At 43.8% G+C, this 23,853-nt stretch overlaps 2 long non-coding RNA genes and 1 pseudogene across 3 annotated transcripts in view; 1 reads left to right on the forward strand and 2 right to left on the reverse strand.

Moving 5' to 3' along the window:
* LOC132376888 (uncharacterized) overlaps positions 1 to 23,853 on the reverse strand; it is a 134,767-nt gene that overhangs the window by 26,575 nt on the left and 84,339 nt on the right. The window lies entirely within an intron of this gene.
* Positions 150 to 9,469, reverse strand: LOC132376938 (uncharacterized). Of its 2 annotated transcripts, XR_009506476.1 has the most exons (5): positions 8,669 to 9,469; positions 8,428 to 8,488; positions 2,287 to 2,460; positions 2,083 to 2,129; positions 150 to 1,373 (listed from the first exon to the last, which is right to left on the reverse strand). It is a non-coding gene; the product is annotated as an uncharacterized LOC132376938 (long non-coding RNA). The 2 variants fall into 2 exon arrangements; XR_009506475.1 differs by lacking the exon at positions 2,287 to 2,460.
* LOC132376937 (RING finger protein 11-like) lies at positions 4,945 to 5,662 on the forward strand (annotated as a pseudogene).

Raw genomic sequence — 23,853 nt, forward strand, 5'->3', positions numbered from 1 at the left:
CAGGGAAGTCCCCACTCTTGTATTATTTTAAATTTAGTCCTCATTTCTGAAACTTTTTTCTTTTATTTTGAATTCTGTCTTGAGTTCTATCATCTTACCTAATTCTGGTTTATGCTGTTCTTTCATCTTTTTTTTATTATGGTAAAATATACATAAAACAAAATTTATTATTTCAACCATTTTCAAGTATACAATTCAGTGACATTAAATACATTCACAATGCTGTGCAACCATCACCACTGTGCAAATTCAAAATAATTATGTCAAAAGATTGAGCAGGACATCAGAAAGATGGAGGCAGCAGCATAGCTTCTGAATCTCTCCAAACCCTTTCATGGAAGAAGATCAACTAAAACCAAACACCCATAGGTGGCATTTATCAGCATTTACCATTTCCAGAACTTTTCCACCATCCCAAACAGAGACTCTATAGCCACTAAACAATAACTTCCCATTCCCTCCTCGATCCATGTTCTTTCATCTTTCGCATTGTTTTTCCTAACATCTTTTAGCCCACTTTGAAATAATAGGTTACAGTTTTGATCTGTTTTGTGGACCTGTCTTTTCCAACTTGATTTTATTGTCTGAAGACATGCTATTCTGCTCCTTATTCTCTTTTTTCTTACACTACCTCTGTACGGGATTTGATCCCAATCCTTTTCTGTTACTGATTTTTGGATGAAAAAAGTTTTACAGCACTTTGAAAAGGTGGTGCGAGGCCATGTGGAAACATGCTCTTCATGGCTGTTTCATCAATGCTTCACTTATACTGCTTTGGAATAACTGTTTTCCAGGAGGCATAAACCAGTGGGCTTTACCATTGGACAGAGTGCAGAGAAAGGACCCCACGAAAGCTGATCACCTTAGCAGAAATGACTTAGTTATGATTTCACCCAAGATTGGTCACAAACCAGCCTGGGAAACTCAAGGCACCAGAGACAAGGCATAATGCCATCTTTCCTTCTCTCTGCCTCAGCTCTCAAGGATTGGTCACCTCCATGTTATTAGTAACTATTATTTGGTTTCTGTTCATAATTACTATCAGGAGACACAGCACTTAGGGGCCTAATTACACTGCCCAGCTACGCACCATTCTTCTTCATCTTGGCTTCCTGTCCACCAGCAGGAACCTGATTTAGTTTTGTTCTCCCTTCACCACAGCCCAGTAATTTTTGTGCATGACTCTCAGTCTCACCAGAATCTGTATCTCTCACTCTGCCCCAACATTCCACCCCATCACTCGCTCCCTGAAGTGTACTCTAGAAATTTCGGTCAACTGGATATTTTACCACTGTTCACCATCTCTTATGAAACCAGAAGACGAGCAGCTTTCTTATGGAATGACGGAGAACTTGTAAAGATAAAACACCAGTCTGCAGGAGAAAGGGAAGAAGAGAATGATGGAAATCGTTTCTGCAAAACTAGTTTTACATTACGTTTTGTTTGTTCCTGGTAAAGAAACTGAAATCTTCTAAACATTAAAAAAAAAATCTAAACCACTAAAGTCAATAATACAGGAATATAACTTTTGAAAAAAAGTTCTTTGGCTGCGCAGCATGTGGGATCTTAGCTCCCCAACCAGGGGTTGAACCCACGCCTGCTGCATTGGAAGCGCAGAGTCTTCACCACTGGACCACCAGGGAAGTCCCAGGAATATCACTTTTAAAGGAGAAGTTATAAACCCCTTGGTTCTATGAACTGGAGATTTTTAGTAAGAAGTCATGTATTTTAAATGACTTGGAGCTTTAAAGGAAGGAAGGAAGGAAGGGAGGAAGGAAAGAAGGAAGGAAGAAAAAGGGACTTCCTTGGTGGGGCAGTGGATATAATATCAAAAGTAAATTAATTAATTAAATAAATTTAAAAAAGAAAAAAAAATGCTGAAATCCACTGACTAATTATTCAGGCTATTATATCTTGCTATTTCCAGATACATCCCTTTATAAACTTTTGGTAAAAGGTTATCGTATGTCAGAACAAATGAATTACAGACTTTTCTATTTTTCCAAAATTTGAGAAATTCCCTTACATTTCTCCCTTCAAATTTTATAACAAGGGAAAAGTAGTGACAACCCTTATACTTACATTCAATTGCATCATCTGGCCACATGCCTTCTACATCAATCAAATATCTACAAAACAACAAAATTCGAGTCATTTGTAAATAAAAAGGAAAGAAAATCAAGTTTTTGCAAAAAAAGGTCCAATTGTGCTTTACAAATACAGATAGAAAAATCCTAAGAAAATATCAGCATATCTAATCAATAATTATTAAAGCATGATATATACCATGACTACAAAAAGGCTTTATTCCGGAGTTTCCCTGGTGGCGCAGTGTTGAGAATCTGCCTGCCAATGCACGGGACACGGATTCGAGCTCTGGTCTGGGAAGATCGCACATGCCCCGGAGCGACTGGGTCCGTGAGCCACAACTACTGAGCCTGCGCGTCTGGAGCCCGTGCTCTGCAACAAGAGAGGCCGCGATAGTGAGAGGCCCGCCCACCGCGATGAACAGTGGCCCCCGCTTGCCGCAACTAGGGAAAGCGCTCGCATAGAAACAAAGACTCAACACAGCCAAAAAAACAAACAAACAAACAAAAAAAAAACAGGCTTTATTCCAAGGACCAAGGATGCAAGGATAACGCAACTTTAGAAAATCTATTAATATAGTTATTTACATTAATACAACAATTTAATCAATAAATGAAAGAGAATAAAATACAGGACCAAACTGGCAGATGTTAAAAAGTTATCTGATAACATACAACGGTCAGTTTCGGTCAAAATGCTTTGTACACTAAAAACAGGAGACTTAATATGACAAGAGTATTCATCAAGAACCAACAAATAACAAAAGACAAATTAGGACAAATATTAACATCATATCTAAAAAACCCTATCTAACCAACCATAGGAGCCAGAAACTTAGGAATCACCATCACTGACAGCTATTTCTCCCTCACCCTCATCCTCAACCCACCACCAGTGCTGACAATGATACTGCCTACATACCTCTAGAATCTGTCCACATCTTTCCACCAAAATGACCACCATACCCTGGTCCAAGCCACCATTATGCCCAATTTCTACACAAGTCTCCTAACTTGCTTCCTCGCTTCCACTCTTTCTCCCTGCAGTGTATTCTCCACTCGGTAGCAAAACGATAGGTTGAAAATGCAATTGGGTATGTTCCACACACTCACCTTCAACAAAAATAGTTCAATGGTTTTCTATTACTCTTCAAGTCTGAAACCTTAAACATAAGCCTGCACGATCGAGCTCCTACCCACACTTGCAGCTCCATTATGATGACATGCTCCCCCAACGGCCCCACCTTCCTGGCCAGTTCCTCCAACACAGCATATGCTTTCCTCTTAGAGGGTCTTTTGCTATTCCTTATGCTCAGAAATCTCTCCCCAACGTCCCTATCTGGTTAATACCTACTCATCCTTCAGATATCAGCTGAAACATCCCTAAACCTTCTCTAATCTCCATGATGAGATCAAATCCTCCCTAAAATATGCTCTCATGGTACCATGTCCCTCTCCTTGGCACCTGTCAGAGTTGTAATTCTACATGCAGAGTGTGATTCTTGAATAGCTATTCCCTCTCTGGACTGCTAGAATTCACAAAGGGCAGGCAGGTCAAGTCTCCTCACTCACAAAATTTCTCAAGTCTTTTTGCTAGCACCCAGCACAGTGCTTAAACATAACAGATGCTCAATACGTGTTTCCTGCATGAACAACCATACATTGGTACAGTGTAGCAACACCCACAAAAAGCATAAGGGCATAAACTCCTTGATGCAGAAGTCCCATTCTGAGTGAAGTTAACTGAGACAAAGCATATATATTCAAAGATGTTCACACAGGAATGTTCATTACTTTGATGTTTTATAATATCAAAAACTTCTGACTTGTACATGTTCATCAGTAAGCAAAGGAACAATGCAGCCTTAAAAAAAAAAATAAACCGATCAACAAAGGATTAATCTCCAAAATATATCAATAGGTCATGCAGCTCACTATTAAAAACACAAACAACCCAATCAAAAAATGGGCAGAAGACCTAAATAGACATTTCTCCAAAGAAGACATACAGATGGCCAAGAAGCACACGAAAAGCTGCTCAACATCACTAATTATTAAAGAAATGCAAATCAAAACTACAATGAGGTATCACCTCACACCGCTTAGAATGGGCATCATCAGAAAATCTACAAACAGCAAATGCTGGAGAGGATGTGAGGAAAGGGAACCCTCTTGCACTGCTGGTGGGAATGTAAACTGATACAGCCACTATGGAGAACAGTATGCAGGTTCCTTAAAAACTAAAAATAGAATTACCATATGACCCAGTAACCCCACTACTGGGCATATACCCAGAGAAAACCATAATTCAAAAAGACATATGCACCCCAATGTTCACTGCAGCACTATTCACAATAGCTAGGTCACGGAAGCAACCTAAACGCCCATCGACAGGTGCACGGACAAAGAAGATGTGGTACGCATATACAATGGAATATTACTCAGCGATAAAAAAGAACGAACTTGGGTCATTTGTAGAGACGTGGATGGACCTCGAGACTGTCATACAGAGTGAAGTCAGTCAGAAAGAGAAAAACAAATATTATATATTAATGCATATATGTGGAATCTAGAAAAGTGGTACAGAAGAACCGGTTTGCAAGGCAGAAATAGAGACACAGATGTAGAGAACAAACGTATGGACATCAAGGGGGGAAAGCGGGGCAGGGCGGGGGTCGGTGGTGGTGAGATGAATTGGGAGATTGGGATTGACATATATACACTAATATGTATAAAATAGATAACTAATAAGAACCTGCTGTATAAAAAATAAATAAATTTTTTAAATTCAAAAATAAATAAATAAATAAACTAATTAAAAAAAAAAAAAAAAAAAAAGAATGAGGTTGGGAGACTGTCAAAACAGCACACAGATCACACACTCAAGCCCCGGAAGATGGGGAACTGCCTTAAGTCCCCCACTTCGGATGACATCTCCCTGCCTCACAAGTCTCAATCCGACTGGGCTAGCTTTGGCAAGGGGACGGAGCTGGATCAGGAGCTGCTGCTGCCATATCTGGATCAAGTTCCAGTTTTGGTCTCTCATCCAACACCTAGTCAGACTCGCCTAGCACCTCAGCTGAGAGGAGCAAATTAGGATAGCTCAAAGAATAGGCCTCATACAGCATCAGCCTGAAGGAGTTTATGACCCTGGAAGAAATGGATCAGAAAAAAGGATCCGGGGGACTTCCCTGGTGGTGCAGCGGCTAAAGACTCCACACTCCCAACGCAGGGGGCCCGGGTTCGTTCCCCGGTCAGGGAACTAGATCCCACATGCATGCCGCAACTAAGAGTTTGCATGCCACAACTAAGGAGCCCACCGACTGCAATTAAGACCCGGCGCAACCAAATAAATGAATAAATAAAATAAAACAAATATTTAAAAAAAAGATCGGGGAGTGTGTGATCTGTATGATGCACTTTGTTTATGAGAACCCAATTTGATTTCTGCTGTGTATGCAGATCACCTGGGCTGTACAGATGACTGGCTGATGAGATCCTTCACGTGCCCCTCCTGCATGGAGACAGTTGATGCAGCACTGCTTTTGTCCTACGAGACTAACTGAGCCAGTGTCTCTCACCTGACTTCAAGTGAACCATCATTTTTGGTGGTTTTGATCTTTTGTGGTTGAGCCCAAAGAGCCAGGGATTAGGAATTAAGATCATGCATGAAAGTTTCCTAAAAATTCCTGAACGGCTGCAGATGTTGGGGAAAAGCACGTGATATTTTAGAAATTTAGGGGGAAAAAGGAGGATGGTATTTTTATGTAAAGCCTTCACCCAGTGTTGAAAAATATAATTGTTATTTAGATCTTGTTATTCCTCCAGTACATAGGAATTGTGTAAAGTGTTACAGCAGCTGTATATGTTTCAACTGTGTGCCAAAGATTAGGATAAAGATAGTGGTTGTTTTTCCTAAGTGAGATAACTTTCTTCTTCCCCCTACCCAAATTCTTTTCTGAAGTTGCTGGCATTTGGGTCAAGGTTTTATGAAAAGCCACATTTTAGAACACTGGCACAAAAAAAGGAGTTTTAAGCTGGTTTGCATAGTTCTTTTTTTGTTTTAGAATAAACATAGAGCACTTATATTTTTTACTTTATAGGAACTCCACAAGTTAAGGTCCCATTGTTCTTTTGCTGTGATTCTTGTTACTACTGATGTTGCTGTTTTCTGTCTTTGCTGGTTCTTTCTAATCTACCATTTGTCATTATTGGCATATGATCATCTCAGGGTCACAAGATGGCTGCTGTAAAACCAAATATCATATTCTCACAAAACAAGGAGGAAGCAGAAAAAGAGCCCAAATGGTCATTTTCCTAATGCCTATTTATCTTTTCTCAGAGAAAAATATCATTCTCATAAGCACAATAACAGCCTTCCCTTAATTACTCATTTGCCAAAACAGACTGATATGACCATTCATAAGACAATTCATGGCAAAGAGGGATATGATAATGATTGTCTTAGCCTAACAAGGATTTATCCACTCAAGCTGAATGCTTCACTCCTCAAAAAAGTCATAAAGTTCTATGAGCAAGGAAGAACTACTAAGTGACTGTTAAGTAAACCATCAGAATTGTTTGTCCAAGACCATACGATTCTTTCTTTCCACTGGAAATGGAATTCATTGCCTTAGGTCTTTTTCAATAGTGTACTATTACTGTTGGGGCTGGCTCTGTGCTTGAAAACCAGCTGAAAACCAGTTATAACCTGTTACAAGTGCTATATCTGTTTGCAGTTAAGAAATGCAGAATTCAAAGTGATCTCCTAGCTTGTAAGCCAACTGAGATTCACTGTCCCTCTTCTATAAAAAAAAATGAGCTAATGTGTCCAGAAACTAACTCTAGTAAAGTGGGGTTTAACATTACCCTTTCTTATGAGTTTCGTCAAATTATTTTGGTTGTTAACATGGTGATAATTAAAAGTCAAGGTAAATTTTAAATATTAAGAATTCTGATGTATTGAGCTTGAATTATGCCACCATGCTTATGTAAAAATGAAAGTGGCACCATGGTTACACTGAGAAAAGTTTCTCAGTTGTAACCATTTTGATTTCTTCTTTCCTGTGACCTCCTTCCCTGTTGTCTTGAAGCACAGCAAAAGGATACTGCATGTCTTCTTACTGTAGTGCTGAGGTTACTGAAGTTATATAAAACACATCTCAGTCTCTTGTTTCTTGGAAGGAAAGTCCTGCTAGTTGACTGACAATTCTAAGCAGGGAGAATTAAGAGAAATGTGTTTCATGTTTTGCACACAAATGAAGAATTTGTATAATCACGACTTCACAGCTGTGATCTCAAAAAAGAAGGAATTTCTCTCTTTCTATTTTTCTTGCAATTAACGTAAGAACACTCTAAATCTCTAAGCTTCTGAAGCGTTAGTAGAGATGGTCTAGTAAAGATGTAGTTGTAATGTTTTACCCATTTAGCATGTGTTTATTTTTCCTTATGTACTCCAAGGTGACATATTTGTTCAGCTCAGTGATCTTACAGCTAAAACAATCATTCATTAGTAAAAGGAGAAGCAATCTCAACCTAACAAATCAGAAGTGTTTCTTATTATTTTATACTGAGTTGAATATTTGACTCTTAACACTTTTTGCTACATACAAAACACAAGTCTCTTGAAGGGTTCCTCATAAGTGCATTATACAAGGATTTAGTATGTCCTAAGCACTTAAAGATTTGACATTCAACTGTAGTAGTATCCATGTTGGTTACTTTTCTTACGAGCCCCATGATGAGTTGGAGAAACACTGAAAGAATTAAGAGTATCAGGTTCTATTAAATTGTTACATGTATCTTGCTTAAGTTTGTGCTCATTTATTTATATCCAACTACATAAAGCAAATTTGGAGGAAAAAAAAGAATAATAAATAAATAAGAATGAGGTCTCCAAATATTGTCAGACGAAGATGTCCTCCATATATTAAATTATAAACCAGAATGTCTAAAACACTATACCATTAAATCACAGGTACAGTCAGTTCTGTATATCCAACGGTTCCATAACCTGCAGATATGGAAGCCCGACTGTACTACACCATTTTACATACGGGACTTGAGCATCCGAGGATTTTCGGATCCATGGGGAGTCCTAAAACCAATCCCCCTGCAGATACCAAGGGACCATTGTATATGCTTATATCTGCATTTTTTACGTCTGAAAAAATATGTGCTAAATTGTTACTGGTGGTAACATCTGAGTAGGGGGCAAAATTGCCTTCCACTTCATACACTTCTCTGACTGCATTTTTTGCATTCAGCTTACATTAGCTTACATTACTATTGTAAACAGAACAATTTAAACATGCTCTGCCTCTTGGGGTTGGCAACTCACCTGCACATGAGGTAGCCAGTCCTGTTGAAACCATGGGTACAGTGGACACCAAGAAGTCTGTCTAGAAAACAGGGAATATGGAATTACGTAAGCGAAGTAGATACACTAAAAACGAGTTATACAATTTTCTGAAGAGTAGCCTTTATTAGTTACCACAACACTACCACTATCCTGAAAAGGAAAAACTCTGAAGAAAAGAGTGTTTTTGCAGGAACGTACTATAAAGAATTAACTACTATACCGTCAAAATTCATTGTCTCTGGGAAATTTTGCATAGCCTCCAATCAGATGCAATAGTGTGGACTGGAGAATGCCCATCAGGAACTGATCTGACTATAGAAAAAGGGAGTGGAAAAAAAAAACAGGCTATCAGAAGAACAGAATTTGTTTTTGAGTGAAACAAATGGAATGCCTTCACTTTTAATGCTCAATATTAAAAAGAACAAACGGTTTCTGAAGGGCTCTTGGGGTCCCCAAAGCACTTCCATTCCTTCTCTCCTTCACTGCTCCTCACACGCCACGGGTCTATGTGCCTGGGGAGTTCTCGGGTTAAGTAGCACCGTTCTTATTTCACAATGAAAAAGTAAGGCTTGAGAACGTTAAGCCCAAGCTGCAGAGCAGGCAAACAGAAAAAAGACTAGAATCGAGTCTCAGATTTTTCCAACGATGCCACAGTATTTTGTGGTCCAGGACTTAAAAAAAATTATATGAGAGAGTAAATAAAAAACAACAACATGTAGCTGATCTCTGCAAAAGCTATGTCTGTGACTAGGTGGTGTCTGGCATTCGTCATCTCCTGCCTGGAATACTACCGCCCTACAATTCTAACAATCTCTTCTATTTCAACTGATCCTCCACATGGAAGATGTTCTCTCTCTAAAATATAAACTTGGCTGGATTGCTCTGTTGCTTAAAAATCTGTTGTAGCAATGCAACTTCCCTAACACGAAGCGTCTGCAACTTCTCCAGAGTCTCTGCCCCTGCCGTCAGTTCGGCATCGGCTACTGGTACCCCTTTCCAGACACTCATGGGTAGTGCCTACCTTTACCAACATTCTAGCACGACTATGTTATCTGGAGTTACGGACCACAGCCAGATCTCCACTTCAGCTGCTTCCTATCCAGGTGTTCTTGAGTGGGACATCACAGCAAGCACTGAAAAGAATTCTTCTTCACTCGGAGACTTTACTCTGGCACTCACTGACCGCCACACAGCTGCCTCCTCCATGTTTCTGGCAGCCCAGTATGATAAAACTTCAGACGCCAAGAACATGGTCCCTCTACATCCATCGCTTTCTGCCAGCCTTGCTCAGGGAACACCATCTCAGATTCCAAATCAGGGGCAGAGCCGCCTGCCACTTCCCTGCCAGGAAGGAAGCCAGGTATATTACTATAACCAAGGCACACTGGGGTCTTTACTGTATGGAGAACTTGGCTCCTGCCCGCAATCCTACGGCTCGGCGTCATACACAGGAAGTCGGGCCTCTGGGCAACCAGAAATGGGAATGGGACTGAAGGAGATTCAGCCCACAAATATCCGACCACCAGCTTCCACCTCTGCAGTCTGCCACCCTGTGCCTGCTCAACGCATCACAGAAACAAGTTTTCAAGGTGAGTATAACAAACGCCAGAGAAAGTTGAAGAATGAGGTCGGCATTCAAAAATGGGGTCAAATCGACAGCTGGGAAGGGGTGTAGAGGCAGGTAGAATTTAGATCCTGAGCCTTTAATAACCACTACCTTCGCTCAGTGCCCTCTGTTTTTAGACTCTACATGAGAACACCTAGGGCTTCCCTGGTGGCGCCGTGGTTAAGAATCCGCCTGCCAATGCAATGCGGGGGACACGGGTTCGAGCCCTGGTCTGCGGAGATCCCACATGCCGTGCAGCAACTAAGCGCATGTGCCACAACGACGGAGCCTGCATTCTAGAGCCCGTGAGCCTCAGCTACCGAAGCCCACGTGCCTACAGCCCATGCTCCGCAACAAGAGAAGCCACCGCGATGAGAAGCCCGCACACCGCAAGCAAGAGTAGCCCCCGCTAGCCGCCAACTAGAGAAAGCCCGTGCACAGCAATGAGAGACCCAGTGCAGCCAAAAAAATAAATACGCAGAATAAATAAGTTCAAACAGTAAATAAATACATAAACATAAATTACAAAAAGAAGAACACCTAATGCAGGTGGGAAGGTGGGAGGGCCACTGTAGAGGTCATCTATGCTACATGTACAAGAACCCCGAGAGCACACCAATCGGTACCACACTTTTCACTGCTGTAGCCGATCGTTCCCCCTGTACTGCCACACTGTAGCACTCCCTTCCCTCATCTACTGCTATAGTCTCTTTGGAAGGTGTTTCAGAACTCTTGTTATGAGAGTGCCAGTTGAACTGTCCTCACTTCCTTCATTTATACCAGGATTGAAGACCTTGTGGTCCGAGATCCTGTCCAGAGAGCAAGCAGGCTAAGACTCTGTCTTTGCTGATGTATTTCATCAGAAAGGGCTCTACCCCCTCTCCTAGTTCATGGTGTGACGTGTTCTTGGCCTCTCGGGAGAGTGGGGAGAATGGAAAGGACCCTATATGAGAATATGCTAGGCTCTGTAAAACATTTCAGGTTTTTAAAAATAAGACTCATTTTGTATTGGACTTATAACAGTCCTATGAAATACAAAGCGAGCCGAGAATCAGTGACAGGAAAGGCTCACCAGTAAGAATTACAACAGTCACCGCTTACCTCGTAGCATAGGGCACTGTCCATGATCCTTAAGAAGAGTTAGTAGAAATGCCTTGCCCATCTTGCCCCTGAACCCCTTGAAAGGTACATGACTGCTGTGTTGGTGTTTAGGGGGAGCATCTCACTTACCAGGGACTGACTTCTCCCTTGATCCCTTTGTAGGGATGGAGACCTCCCCCCTGGTGATGAAAAATTCCCTGGGATTGCAACCTCCAAGCCAGACGTTTTGTGTGACACAACGTCAAGAACTCCCCAAGTCCTGCAGTAGCAGAAACAGCCACATACTTGAGAGTAACCTACCATCTGAACTTGGGGACATTTCAGTGACAGCTCCAGTCCAGAGTGCCAGGCGTCTCCTGGCCCTGCCTCCAGCTCCAAGCCAGGGACAAATAGAGAGTAAGCACGTGGATGATATCAAAACCAAGCTTTCAAAGCCTCTGGATGCCTACCAGATCCCAACAGAGAACCAAGATCCTCCACTACTCCCTTTAGGAATCCCTGATATTCACCAGCCGCTGGCCTGCACCGATCCCCTCAGCCAAGAGGAGCAGCCTGGTTCTGAAAATGCTGATCTGGGAGAGAACAGCCGGAGTCGTCAGGACCTAGGGACACTTGAAAATGGGACTGAACCTAGCAGTGGTCTTGCAGACATTACTACACTGGCGGAGGATATTCACCTTCCCCAGCTCTTTAATCCTTTGAAAGAGCTTGATCAATCCCAAGGTCCCCACGTGATCAAAGCTAAAGACACCAGAGCCATTAAGGTGAATCAGGTGCAGGAAAAGCCAAGTGTCATAAAGGTTCCCTCTGATCAACCCAGGAAGAACAAACAGAAAGCCTCTGAGCCTATCAGTGGCGCTCCCAAGGCCAAAATCCAGCCAAAGAATCCAGAGTGCCTGTTAGGGGGAGAAGTGGTTACCTGCCACGCTGCAGTCAGTGACAGGGCTCCTGTGAACACGGCCAAGCACTCTCAAGGCAAACCTCAGAAAGCTGCATCCAGAAAGATCAGCAAAACTAAGAGCCACGGGCAGGAAAAGACCAAAAGGACCAGAGGGAGAAACAAGGCTGAAGAGAACAAGCAGTCAGGGAACAAAGTCAAGGCAGAAGAGAAGCCAGCAATCCCCCACACGAAGCGAAAGGAACACCAAACTGAGCTTCTCCAACAGAGCTTTCAAAAGCCTCGAACCTCCCTTGGCGTGCGCATGCTGGAGTCTGTGAAGGTTCTTCATGCGCTGGGGAAGAAGAATGAGACGAAAACTGGGCTCTCTTCCTGTCGGCTCTTGGGAAAGTCAAGCAACCCCAAAGACCCCCAGCCACCCCCAGCTATCCAGCCATGGCGGCATACCCCACGTGAGGGGAAGGGTCCTGAGAAAACGCAAGTCCAAGCCCAGAAACCAGACAGCAGTGCTGAAACAGAGTGTCCATCTCCAGCCCAGTATGAGCGGCCTCCTCCTGGGAAGGTCAAGTTGATACCTCTGCCTTTTTCTGCCTGGGACAAGCCTCAAGCTCGACCCGCTCCTCGGAGGCCCCAGTCTCTGGCCTCACATCGGCCTGCTGGGGCTTACCGTGCCCAGCCTGGTTCTACTGACTCAGCTCAACCTGCTGCAGTCAATTCATCCCAGCCAGCTCCTGCCTCTTTGCCAGGCCCCGCCAAACCAGCTCAGCCAACTGTGACCAACCCAACCCAACCGGCTTGGACCAACCACACCCAGCCTCGTGTCCCTCAGTCTGCTGCTCCTAGGCCTGCACCCTCCAAAACTTCATCTGGCCCTCCTCTCCAGCGGGAGCCTGTTCCCCCTGCTGTGAATAAGCGCCAGGCCCCACCCAAGCTCCAAACCCAATTTCTACTCCAAGACTTCAGCAAGCAACGAGTTCCATGGAGGGAACCCAACGTGCCTGAGCCAGTCATGTCAAAGCCCATCGAACAAGAGCAGAGGCCAGAGCGAGAGGCCATGAAGAGGCGGGCTCAACAACAACGGGAGAATGCTGCCAGATACACCTCTTCGGGCAAGCTGCAATTTTTCACCGAGAGGGAAAACGAAATGGAAATTGCCGACTACTACGGATACGTCAAGTGAGAGCTGCTAGGATTCTTGGTGCCACCTTGGCTACCAGCTGTTCTTCCATACACAGGTAAGACAGGTATAGAACTGAATAAGTAAATGGAATACAATTAATAGACGAGTAACAAACCTTTCGAATTTTCAGATGCTGCTAACTGGGGCGTGAGAAAGGAAGGACTGAAAGTTGGATGGGAGAATGAAGGAAAGGGGGAAAAACTGAGCAAAGAGGAAGGAACTTGGCCCAGGGCTAGGAAGGCCAAAAGAGACGTATGGATTTAGGAAAGGAAGCAGGAGTGAGGATGAAATGGCAGAAGTAAAAAGCAGGGTCAGAGGTCTGGGTTGAAAGAACACAATTGGAGTAGAGTTGAAGGTGACAGAAGAGGAGTCTAGGTTTACTAGGAGAAATAGAAAAAGTCTCTCGGGGACGCTGGCCTTAAGTCTCACAACCACCAGATAGGTATTTCAGAAAACAAGAGGTTCAGGACACATCTCTGAAAGGTCTGAGTCGCCTTATTCAGGTGTGACTGTAGTGGGGGAATAGGGAAATCTACCAGAGAAGTGGCTAGGGCTCAGAGTTATCCTAGGGGCAGCTGACGACAGGGGCAGAGCCAAGGGAACTGCTGGATCAGGAGGCCCACGGACAAATCAGGGGCATAGCCGCCTGTCACTTCCCTGCCAGGAAGGAAGCCAGGTATATTACTATAACCAAGGCACACTGGGGTCTTTACTGTATGGAGAACTTGGCTCCTGCCCGCAATCCTACGGCTCGGCGTCACACACAGGAAGTAGGGCCTCTGGGCAACCAGAAATGGGAATGGGACTGAAGGAGATTCAGCCCACAAATATCCGACCACCAGCTTCCACCTCTGCAATCTGCCACCCTGTGTCTGCTCAACGCATCACAGAAACAAGTTTTCAAGGTGAGTATACAGACGGCAGAGAAAAGTTGAACAATGAGGTCAGCATTGAAAAATGGGGTCAAATCGACAGCTGGGAAGGGGTGTAGAGACAGGTAGAATTTAGATCCTGAGCCTTTAATAACCACTACCTTCTCTCAGTGCTCTCTGTTTTTAGACTCTATATGAGAACACCTAGGGCTTCCCTGGTGGCGCCTGCCAATGCAGGGGACACGGGTTCGAGCCCTGGTCTGCGAAGATCCCACATGCCGTGCAGCAACTAAGCGCATGTGCCACAACGACGGAGCCTGCATTCTAGAGCCCGTGAGCCTCAACTACCGAAGCCCACGTGCCTACAGCCCATGCTCCGCAACAAGAGAAGCCACCGCGATGAGATGCCCGCACACCGCAAGCAAGAGTAGCCCCCGCTAGCCGCCAACTAGAGAAAGCCCGTGCACAGCAATGAGAGACCCAGTGCAGCCAAAAAAATAAATACGTAGAATAAATAAGTTCAAACAGTAAATAAATACATAAACATAAATTACAAAAAAAAAAGAACACCTAATGCAGGTGGGAAGGTGGGAGGGCCACTGTAGAGGTCATCTATGCTACATGTACAAGAACCCCGAGAGCACACCAATCGGTACCACACTTTTCACTGCTGTAGCCGATCATTCCCCCGGTACTGCCACACTGTAGCACTCCCTTCCCTCATCTACTGCTATAGTCTCTTTGGAAGGTGTTTCAGAACTCTTGTTATGAGAGTGCCAGTTGAACTGTCCTCACTTCCTTCATTTACACCAGGAGTGAAGACCTTGTGGTCCGAGATCCTGTCCAGAGAGCAAGCAGGCTAAGACTCTGTCTTTGTTGATGTATTTCATCAGAAAGGGCTCTACCCCCTCTCCTAGTTCATGGTGTGAAGTGTTCTTGGCCTCTCGGGAAAGTGGGGAGAATGGAAAGGACCCTATATGAGAATGCTAGGCTCTGTAAAACATTTCAGGTTTTTAAAAATAAGACTCATTTTGTATTGGACTGACAACAGTCCTATGAAATACAAAGAAAGCCGAGAATCAGTGACAGGAAAGGATCACCAGTAAGAACTACAACAGTCACCGCTTACCTCGTAGCACAGGGCGCTGTCCGTGATCCTTAAGAAGAGTTAGTAGAAATGCCTTGCCCATCTTGCCCCTGAACCCCTTGAAAGGTACACGACTGCTGTGTTGGTGTTTAGGGGGAGCATCTCACTTACCAGGGACTGACTTCTCCCTTGATTCCTCTGTAGTGATGGAGACTTCCCCGCTGATGAAAAATTCCCTGGGATTGCAACCTCCAAGCCAGACAGCTTTCCTATGGAATGACAGAGAACTTGTCAAGGTGAAACACCAGTCTGCGGGAGAAAGGGAAGAAGAGAATGATGGAAATCGTTTCTGGGAAACTATTTTTACATTATGTGTTGTTTGTTCCCGGTAAATAAACTGAAATCTTCTTAACAGTAAAACAAAATCGAAACCACTAAAGCCAATAATACAGGAGTATAACGTTCGAAAAAAATTTCTTTGGCTGCGCAGCATGTGGGATCTTAGCTCCCCAACCAGGGATTGAACCCACGCCTGCTGCATTGCAAGCGCAGAGTCTTCACCACGGGACCACCGGGGAAGTCCCAGGACTATCACTTTTAAAGGAGAAGGTACAAACCCCTCGGTTCTATGAACTGGAGATTTTTAGTAAGAAGTCAATATATTTGTTGTTAGGCACATTTTATGTTAGGCTGTCTCCCTGCACAGGATGCAGGCGCCTTGAGAATGGAAGTCATATCCCTCTATAGTACGTCCCTCTTCTTTCTGCTTTGCAGTTTGCTGCTCCACTTGTTCAACCCCACCTAGTAATAACCTATACTTCCCTTGTTCCTGTTTTCCCATCTGGAAAACAGACAAAAGGCCACCAAACAACGCAAAGGTCTCAACAAATAAGGGATATCCAAAACCAGAGATGGCCAGAACTTCTGTACCCCTGATGAAATAGTCCTCATACAAAACCTGATAATCAAATTCCTTAATGCTAGGAATCACAGTGAAAAATAGTATCTGAACTGACTTCTGTCAGATGAGTGAGAACTAAGGTTAATTCAGTGTATCTGAAGCATAGAAAGTGAGGGCAAAAGTGGCACAAGATGGGACTAGAGAAGCAGAGAGGATTCTAGACCACGCAGAGTCTTAAAGGCCAACAGTGTGTTTTCTATTCTCAAAACAATGTTTGTGAGCGATGTTTATGAGCACCGTTCCAACTTGCTTTGAAGGTTTCTTGTGTGAAGAGTGGATTGGAAGGAAACAAGATATATATGGACACTAGTTAGGACCTAATCGCAACAGACAGGCAAGTTCAGTATTAGGAAGTTGAGGAAGAGCTGGCTGACAGATTCCAAAGAAATTCAGGAGATGAACTGAAGCGGGCTTAATGGGGTAGGAGATGGAGGAAAGGAAGGTCTTAGGGAATTCAAGGGTTTACTGCACACATGAGCAAAGTCTCAAAATTAATCATTTGAACGTACAGAGGCGGATCTCCCAAATGACACCGGTTAGGAAGCAACGGTACGCCCTTTAGAATTCCTAGAGACAACACAAATCAACTGTTTCGATGGAAAATTCGGCGGGACTCTTGACTTCCATGGGAATACAGAGAAAAGAGACACTGATCTGGCTTGCAGGTATATTTAGGAAGTTGTTAGCCGGACATCACCTACTAGTATCATGTAAGTAGGCCGTCCGAAGTAGGAAGCTTAGGGGAAAAACCTGGAGGAAAACTTAAAAGCTGAAGCCACACCTCTACACTACACCACCTTTCACAATTTCTTCTCAGATAAGCATCATCCCCATCAGTGAAGAAACTCGTACCTCATCATAGGAAAAACAGGCCTAAAGATTCAATGTGTGTCTTGGGGGGTCCCATCTATGCGATATCTTCCTGGGACCAGAAAAGGCCCCAGGAAGATCAATCTCTGCACCCCTGAAAGCTTACCACCAAGGAAAATGACTAGGTCCATAGATTTCCTCCCTCAAACCAGCTTACCTCACACATAGATCATTAGCAACTCCGCCCTTACTCACATTATCACAGTCACAAGAGTGGTTAGGGAGAAAAGCACTGACCAGGGGAACTAAAACAGAGGCAATCCAGGCCAAGCTGGGCTGGTGGCAGATATCTGCTCCTTACGCTCGGGTGCATAATGCGACTCACCACAGTGCCTTTTTCACAGACCCTTTTGAACGTTTCTCCACAGAATCCAACAGCTCAAGTTAGCTCATGACGCTTCAAGGTCAACAGTCGTCAAGAGAAAAACATGCAATATGTCTTACAATGTTGGATTCCTTACAAACAGGACAAGGAGATAACCATGTAGACAAAACCAGAGCATTTGAAAACATCTGTATTCTACAAACACACCAGTGAATGCTATAAATAAGGTACTATGACATAAAACAAAATGAAAACTAGATGTGAGACTGTTCTCTTCAGTGTACAGACTTCATGGCAGTTGCTGCACACTATCTAGCTACTTAGATCTTTAACTCTCTGTTCTGTTAATACCAAATGAGGCCCAAGTGTGTCAACCTGTTTCCCACAGAAACCAAAAAGTCTACATGCATCTCTTTTCTCCTGTGCCCTTTTCACCTTACCTGCTCCCAATTCTCCACCAACGTCCTCCTCTTTCTCTAATTATTCTCCTCTTCATTTTGCTTGGCCTTGCCCCCAAGCATGCAAGACAGAGAGTCCTAGAGGTCCAAGATTCTAGAGTGGCTGTTTGCAAGGCGGAGGAGATTACAGTAACTGCCACACTGTATATACTTCTGTGCAAAGAAAAAGGGACAGTGTTCAGAATGTCTCTCACATATAACAAGAGCTGGAGATGGCAGGATACCTGTGTGGCCCAAGGAACTAGAGCTAGCAAATTACGGGCCAAACAATTGCAACCAAAGGCTGGAAGAGGAAAGGTCTGCAACCAGCTCTGTCTCCTAGCTCTCTGGTATTTGCTGCCAACGGGCAGAGTCTATTTCGTGAGGCATCAAGCACTGAAAAGAAGACTCCTGCTGCTGGAAGTTGACAGGAAGTAACGTCCAATGCAAGATCAAGGCTTGTCCTCGAAGCAATGCCCATAATGGAAGAAAAAAAAACAAAGAGAAAGCGGAAGAGAAATGTTAAGTCGCAAGTCCAACCTGGCCCCCAGCCTAGCCCAGCCCAAGGAAGGTAGGAGTCAAGGAGAAGAAACTAAAAGAGAAGAGCCTTGGACCACAACATTCTCCACAAGGTACACTCAAGAAACTTCACCCTACTCTTGAACCAAGTTACAAAGAGAGCTTCTTAATCCCTACTTTGGCTCCTTAAAAGCTGCTATCAGTTCACTCATTAGACACATATGATTTCAGAACAACTGTAATAGTTCAAACTAGATGGCTCTTTCCTTCCTAAGGATTATTAATTAAATAAGATCTATATAGCTCTAAGTATATGATACATAAAATAGAATACTCTGTAGAATGTAAGTAACTCTTAGTTCAGTGTATTAATGAACGTCTGTAAGAAATGTTGCAATGATTTCCCTAATGGAAGAGCCTGGGGGAGGTAAATCTGTCTTCTAGGATTTCCTCCCCAGAGCTCAGAAACTCAGGTGTTGTTTTAGCTCTCCTACACTCTCTTCACCCAAGCCCGCCTTCCTGTTGGGGATCGGACCTCCCTATTGGCTCTCTCATACCTTTCAACTGCCTGCTTTGTGACATCACTCTCCTACCAAACCTACTACCACTTGGTAGAGTCTTGGGGTTTCCGTGGAGCTGTTTGGACCAGTAACCAGTGACCTCTGTACTGGACACGTGCGCCGTTCAGCTGCAGCCACTCAGACATCCTCTAGTGTTGTCTCCTCATCCCTTGTACCTGCAGTGGATGCTTCCTCTTCTCTGACCATGTCAGGTAAGAAAAGAAACTTTGGAAAGTTTTGCGTTCGATTTCTTTTGCCCCTAAATTGAGTAGGAGATTCAAAATAGCATGGAATAATGAGGGAAAGTATTGAACTACAAGTCTGGAGACCTAATTTCACTTTTGACTTTGACGTTTACTATCTGTGTGACTTTGGACAAATCACTGGCTGTCTCACAAAGCCTGTTGCTTTCCTTAACTGTTACGTTAGGATACCACATTGGGTTGATCACTCTGATCCCCTTCTTTTCCAGTATTGAGCCTTAAAGGGTACCCATGTAGAAAACGAAATCAGACACTTCTCAAGAGTGTTTCAACAGAAACGTAGAAAAGCCAGGGGACATAGAAAACTAGCAATATATACCAAGATGTTTCATCTCTAATGGTCTCCCTCCACTAGGATTTCGACTAGTTGAAAAGAGAGAATAGGGAGAGAGGATGGAGAGTACTGGGCTCTACAGGGAGGCACAGAGTCGAGCGTAAGGAAGTTTAGGATGGTTTTCATTAGCACAGGCCAACAGGCACCAAGAGATGGGAGAAAATGTAAGAATGAAGAGGGAAAGCATAGAGGAGCTCTCAAGAAAAACGGAGTTTGCAATGGAATGCTGATGGGAACCAAAGATTTTCAATTAAAGCAGAAACAGCACAGAGGGAAACCTGCTCAGAGCAGGGCAAAACCAAGTTGATGGTAGCAAACCCTTACATTAACAGACTAAGAAGGAAAGTAAGGCCAGAACAGGGGATCGCCAGGAAAGGCAGCTTATCAGAAAAGTCATACTCCGTTTTCTTTCTTTTATTGCCTCTCTGAATACAGTTGGCCACTTGACAGTTTTGAATATAAACGTTTTAGAAATACGTTTTAGAAATGATGCCTCCTATAAACAAGCAACCACAGTGGTTATCTAGGGGGCTGCTTTTCAGTGTTTTATTCTTTCTAATTTTTAAACTAGGTAGACATTTCGCCAATTCAACATTTTAAGTGATATCTTCTAAATTGAATCAGAAGGACTATTTTCCTTTGTGTGATATGTAGGTTCTAAGGCAAGGCTGCTTTTCATTTTTACAGTTATTTCCTTCCTAACACAGAGAGCACACTGATCAACAGCCATCGTTCGCTTGTAGATCTTAGCTACCGAAGAAGAAGAAGAAGAAGAAAAAGTCAAGCCCCACATCTCTAATTCCCCCCCACTTAGGGAATTCCCTGGCGGTCCAGTGCTTAGGACTCGGTGCTTTCACGGCCAGGGCCACGCGGCGCGGCCAAAGAAACAAAACAAACAAACATCCACGTTTATCGAAAACCATATTGTGGAGTCCTGTGGATTTTCTTACATTTGAAAATCTTTTTTAATGGGATTCTAGGCATGATGGTTTTTTGAGGTTTTGGGATGCCATCTTCTTGGATGCTGAAGATGATTCTAATCTAAGTTCTAGGATAAATCCAAAAACCTTCCTGATACATTTTAAGCTTCCTTTCTGCTTATTATATAAGCTATATTCATTGAAATATATATTTCTCCTAGGCTTAATACCTCTTACTTGCTGGGTAAAAATATGAAGGAGCACAATAATGAAACTCTTTTACACTTATTATTTTGCCGTCTGCTTCGTACCGGTTTTCATTGAAATACTTGTCTATGTGTGTTGTGGCTACCTATACATGCACATTTATTGCATTCTGTTGCTTGTTATGCATTTTTTACTGACATACCTTCTCTGTCTGTATGCATTGGCTAGGAATTCATTCACCTCTATCACCTCCATCGTGTTTTCTGGTTAATAGTATTCACTAAAATAGAGTGGGCAAAATTCACTTTCATAATGTTGCATGGATGGTACAGAATGCCATTTGTTAGTAAATTCATTAGGCTTCGATACTTGCCACATACCCCAGTTTTCATTAATATCTATGGATTTCTTTTTCGTTAACGTAATATGCTTGTCATGATTTTTCTTTGTCTTTCTAGAACTTATTGTATCTTCCTCCATATAAACCATACGCAATAGATCAGCTTATTCATCTATTAATTATTACTGCTATTATTATTGGTGGTGGTGTTATAACCACTTTATAGATGAGTAATCTGAAGGAATCAGATAACTTTTCCCTTTCCAAAAGCACTTAAGAAATCCACTTTCGGGTAATCATTTTGAGGTAGGATGAGAAACCAGGCTTGAAGAGGGCAAAAATGACTCTTTCAATTCACCAGTTGGACTGAGCTGTACGTCACCTCTAGGTAATAGCGTGGGAACTGCACAAGCAAAGGGAGACACTGAAGACGACAATGGTAATAGCCGTACTGTTTTCTAATGGACAAAAAAAATGCCTATATTATAAGTTCTGTTTCTCCTGCTTTCTGGCAGTATCATGCTCAGAGTGGAGTCCTGGCAAGGAAGTCAGGATACTTAGGTTCTGAAACCTGGTAATGATACTAGCATAATGAGAGAACTTGAACAAGTCAACCCGACCTCTCTGAGCCTCAGTTTCCTTACTCACGAAATGAGACTGAGAACATCGAAGTTCTCTAAGGGCCTCCTAGTTCTAAAATGCTTCCAGTCTAGGAAATAGCATAGAAGTCAATACGAGTGCAGGCTGAAGGGAAAGACAGGGCAGGGAGAAGGTTGCTTCCAGCCTAGAGAACAATCTCTGAACCACACCACTTGGCTCTTCTGCCCGTCTGTGCCCAAGATTGGGAGCACAGGCAGTTAATAGAGAAGAGTGGAAAACTGCTCAGTCCTTACAGCCATCATCAACTGTCTGATTTTGGGTTTCTCAGGAAGTAGTGATAGTAGAGGTGTCCTGATAGCAAGAACCTTCAGATGATGCCGTTCCTCAAACGTAGTGAGAATTTCTCAACCTCCCTGAGTTTGTCATGACCCTCTTGTTCTTACAGAAAATTTCCAACATCCATCTCTACGTGGAACTCTAAATTCTCTGCAGCATTCTCCTCCTGTGGTGAGCAATGCAACTTCCCTAACACGAAGTGTCTGCAACTTCTCCAGAGTCTCTGCCCCTGCCGTCAGTTCGGCATCGGCTACTGGTACCCCTTTCCAGACACTCATGGGTAGTGCCTACCTTTACCAACATTCTAGCACGACTATGTTATCTGGAGTTACGGACCACAGCCAGATCTCCACTTCAGCTGCTTCCTATCCAGGTGTTCTTGAGTGGGACATCACAGCAAGCACTGAAAAGAATTCTTCTTCACTCGGAGACTTTACTCTGGCACTCACTGACCGCCACACAGCTGCCTCCTCCATGTTTCTGGCAGCCCAGTATGATAAAACTTCAGACGCCAAGAACATGGTCCCTCTACATCCATCGCTTTCTGCCAGCCTTGCTCAGGGAACACCATCTCAGATTCCAAATCAGGGGCAGAGCCGCCTGCCACTTCCCTGCCAGGAAGGAAGCCAGGTATATTACTATAACCAAGGCACACTGGGGTCTTTACTGTATGGAGAACTTGGCTCCTGCCCGCAATCCTACGGCTCGGCGTCATACACAGGAAGTCGGGCCTCTGGGCAACCAGAAATGGGAATGGGACTGAAGGAGATTCAGCCCACAAATATCCGACCAGCAGCTTCCACCTCTGCAGTCTGCCACCCTGTGCCTGCTCAACGCATCACAGAAACAAGTTTTCAAGGTGAGTATAACAAACGCCAGAGAAAGTTGAAGAATGAGGTCGGCATTCAAAAATGGGGTCAAATCGACAGCTGGGAAGGGGTGTAGAGGCAGGTAGAATTTAGATCCTGAGCCTTTAATAACCACTACCTTCGCTCAGTGCCCTCTGTTTTTAGACTCTATATGAGAACACCTAGGGCTTCCCTGGTGGCGCCTGCCAATGCAATGCGGGGGACACGGGTTCAAGCCCTGGTCTGCGAAGATCCCACATGCCGTGCAGCAACTAAGCGCATGTGCCACAACGACGGAGCCTGCATTCTAGAGCCCGTGAGCCTCAACTACCGAAGCCCACGTGCCTACAGCCCATGCTCCGCAACAAGAGAAGCCACCGCGATGAGAAGCCCGCACACCGCAACCAAGAGTAGCCCCCGCTAGCCGCCAACTAGAGAAAGCCCGTGCACTGCAATGAGAGACCCAGTGCAGCCAAAAAAATAAATACGTAGAATAAATAAGTTCAAACAGTAAATAAATACATAAACATAAATTACAAAAAAAAGAACACCTAATGCAGGTGGGAAGGTGGGAGGGCCACTGTAGAGGTCATCTATGCTACATGTACAAGAACCCCGAGAGCACACCAATCGGTACCACACTTTTCACTGCTGTAGCCGATCGTTCCCCCTGTACTGCCACACTGTAGCACTCCCTTCCCTCATCTACTGCTATAGTCTCTTTGGAAGGTGTTTCAGAACTCTTGTTATGAGAGTGCCAGTTGAACTGTCCTCACTTCCTTCATTTATACCAGGATTGAAGACCTTGTGGTCCGAGATCCTGTCCAGAGAGCAAGCAGGCTAAGACTCTGTCTTTGTTGATGTATTTCATCAGAAAGGGCTCTACCCCCTCTCCTAGTTCATGGTGTGACGTGTTCTTGGCCTCTCGGGAGAGTGGGGAGAATGGAAAGGACCCTATATGAGAATATGCTAGGCTCTGTAAAACATTTCAGGTTTTTAAAAATAAGACTCATTTTGTATTGGACTTATAACAGTCCTATGAAATACAAAGCGAGCCGAGAATCAGCGACAGGAAAGGCTCACCAGTAAGAATTACAACAGTCACCGCTTACCTCATAGCATAGGGCACTGTCCATGATCC

This window comes from Balaenoptera ricei, chromosome 13 (assembly GCF_028023285.1).
Source record: "Balaenoptera ricei isolate mBalRic1 chromosome 13, mBalRic1.hap2, whole genome shotgun sequence".
NCBI lineage: Eukaryota > Metazoa > Chordata > Mammalia > Artiodactyla > Balaenopteridae > Balaenoptera > Balaenoptera ricei.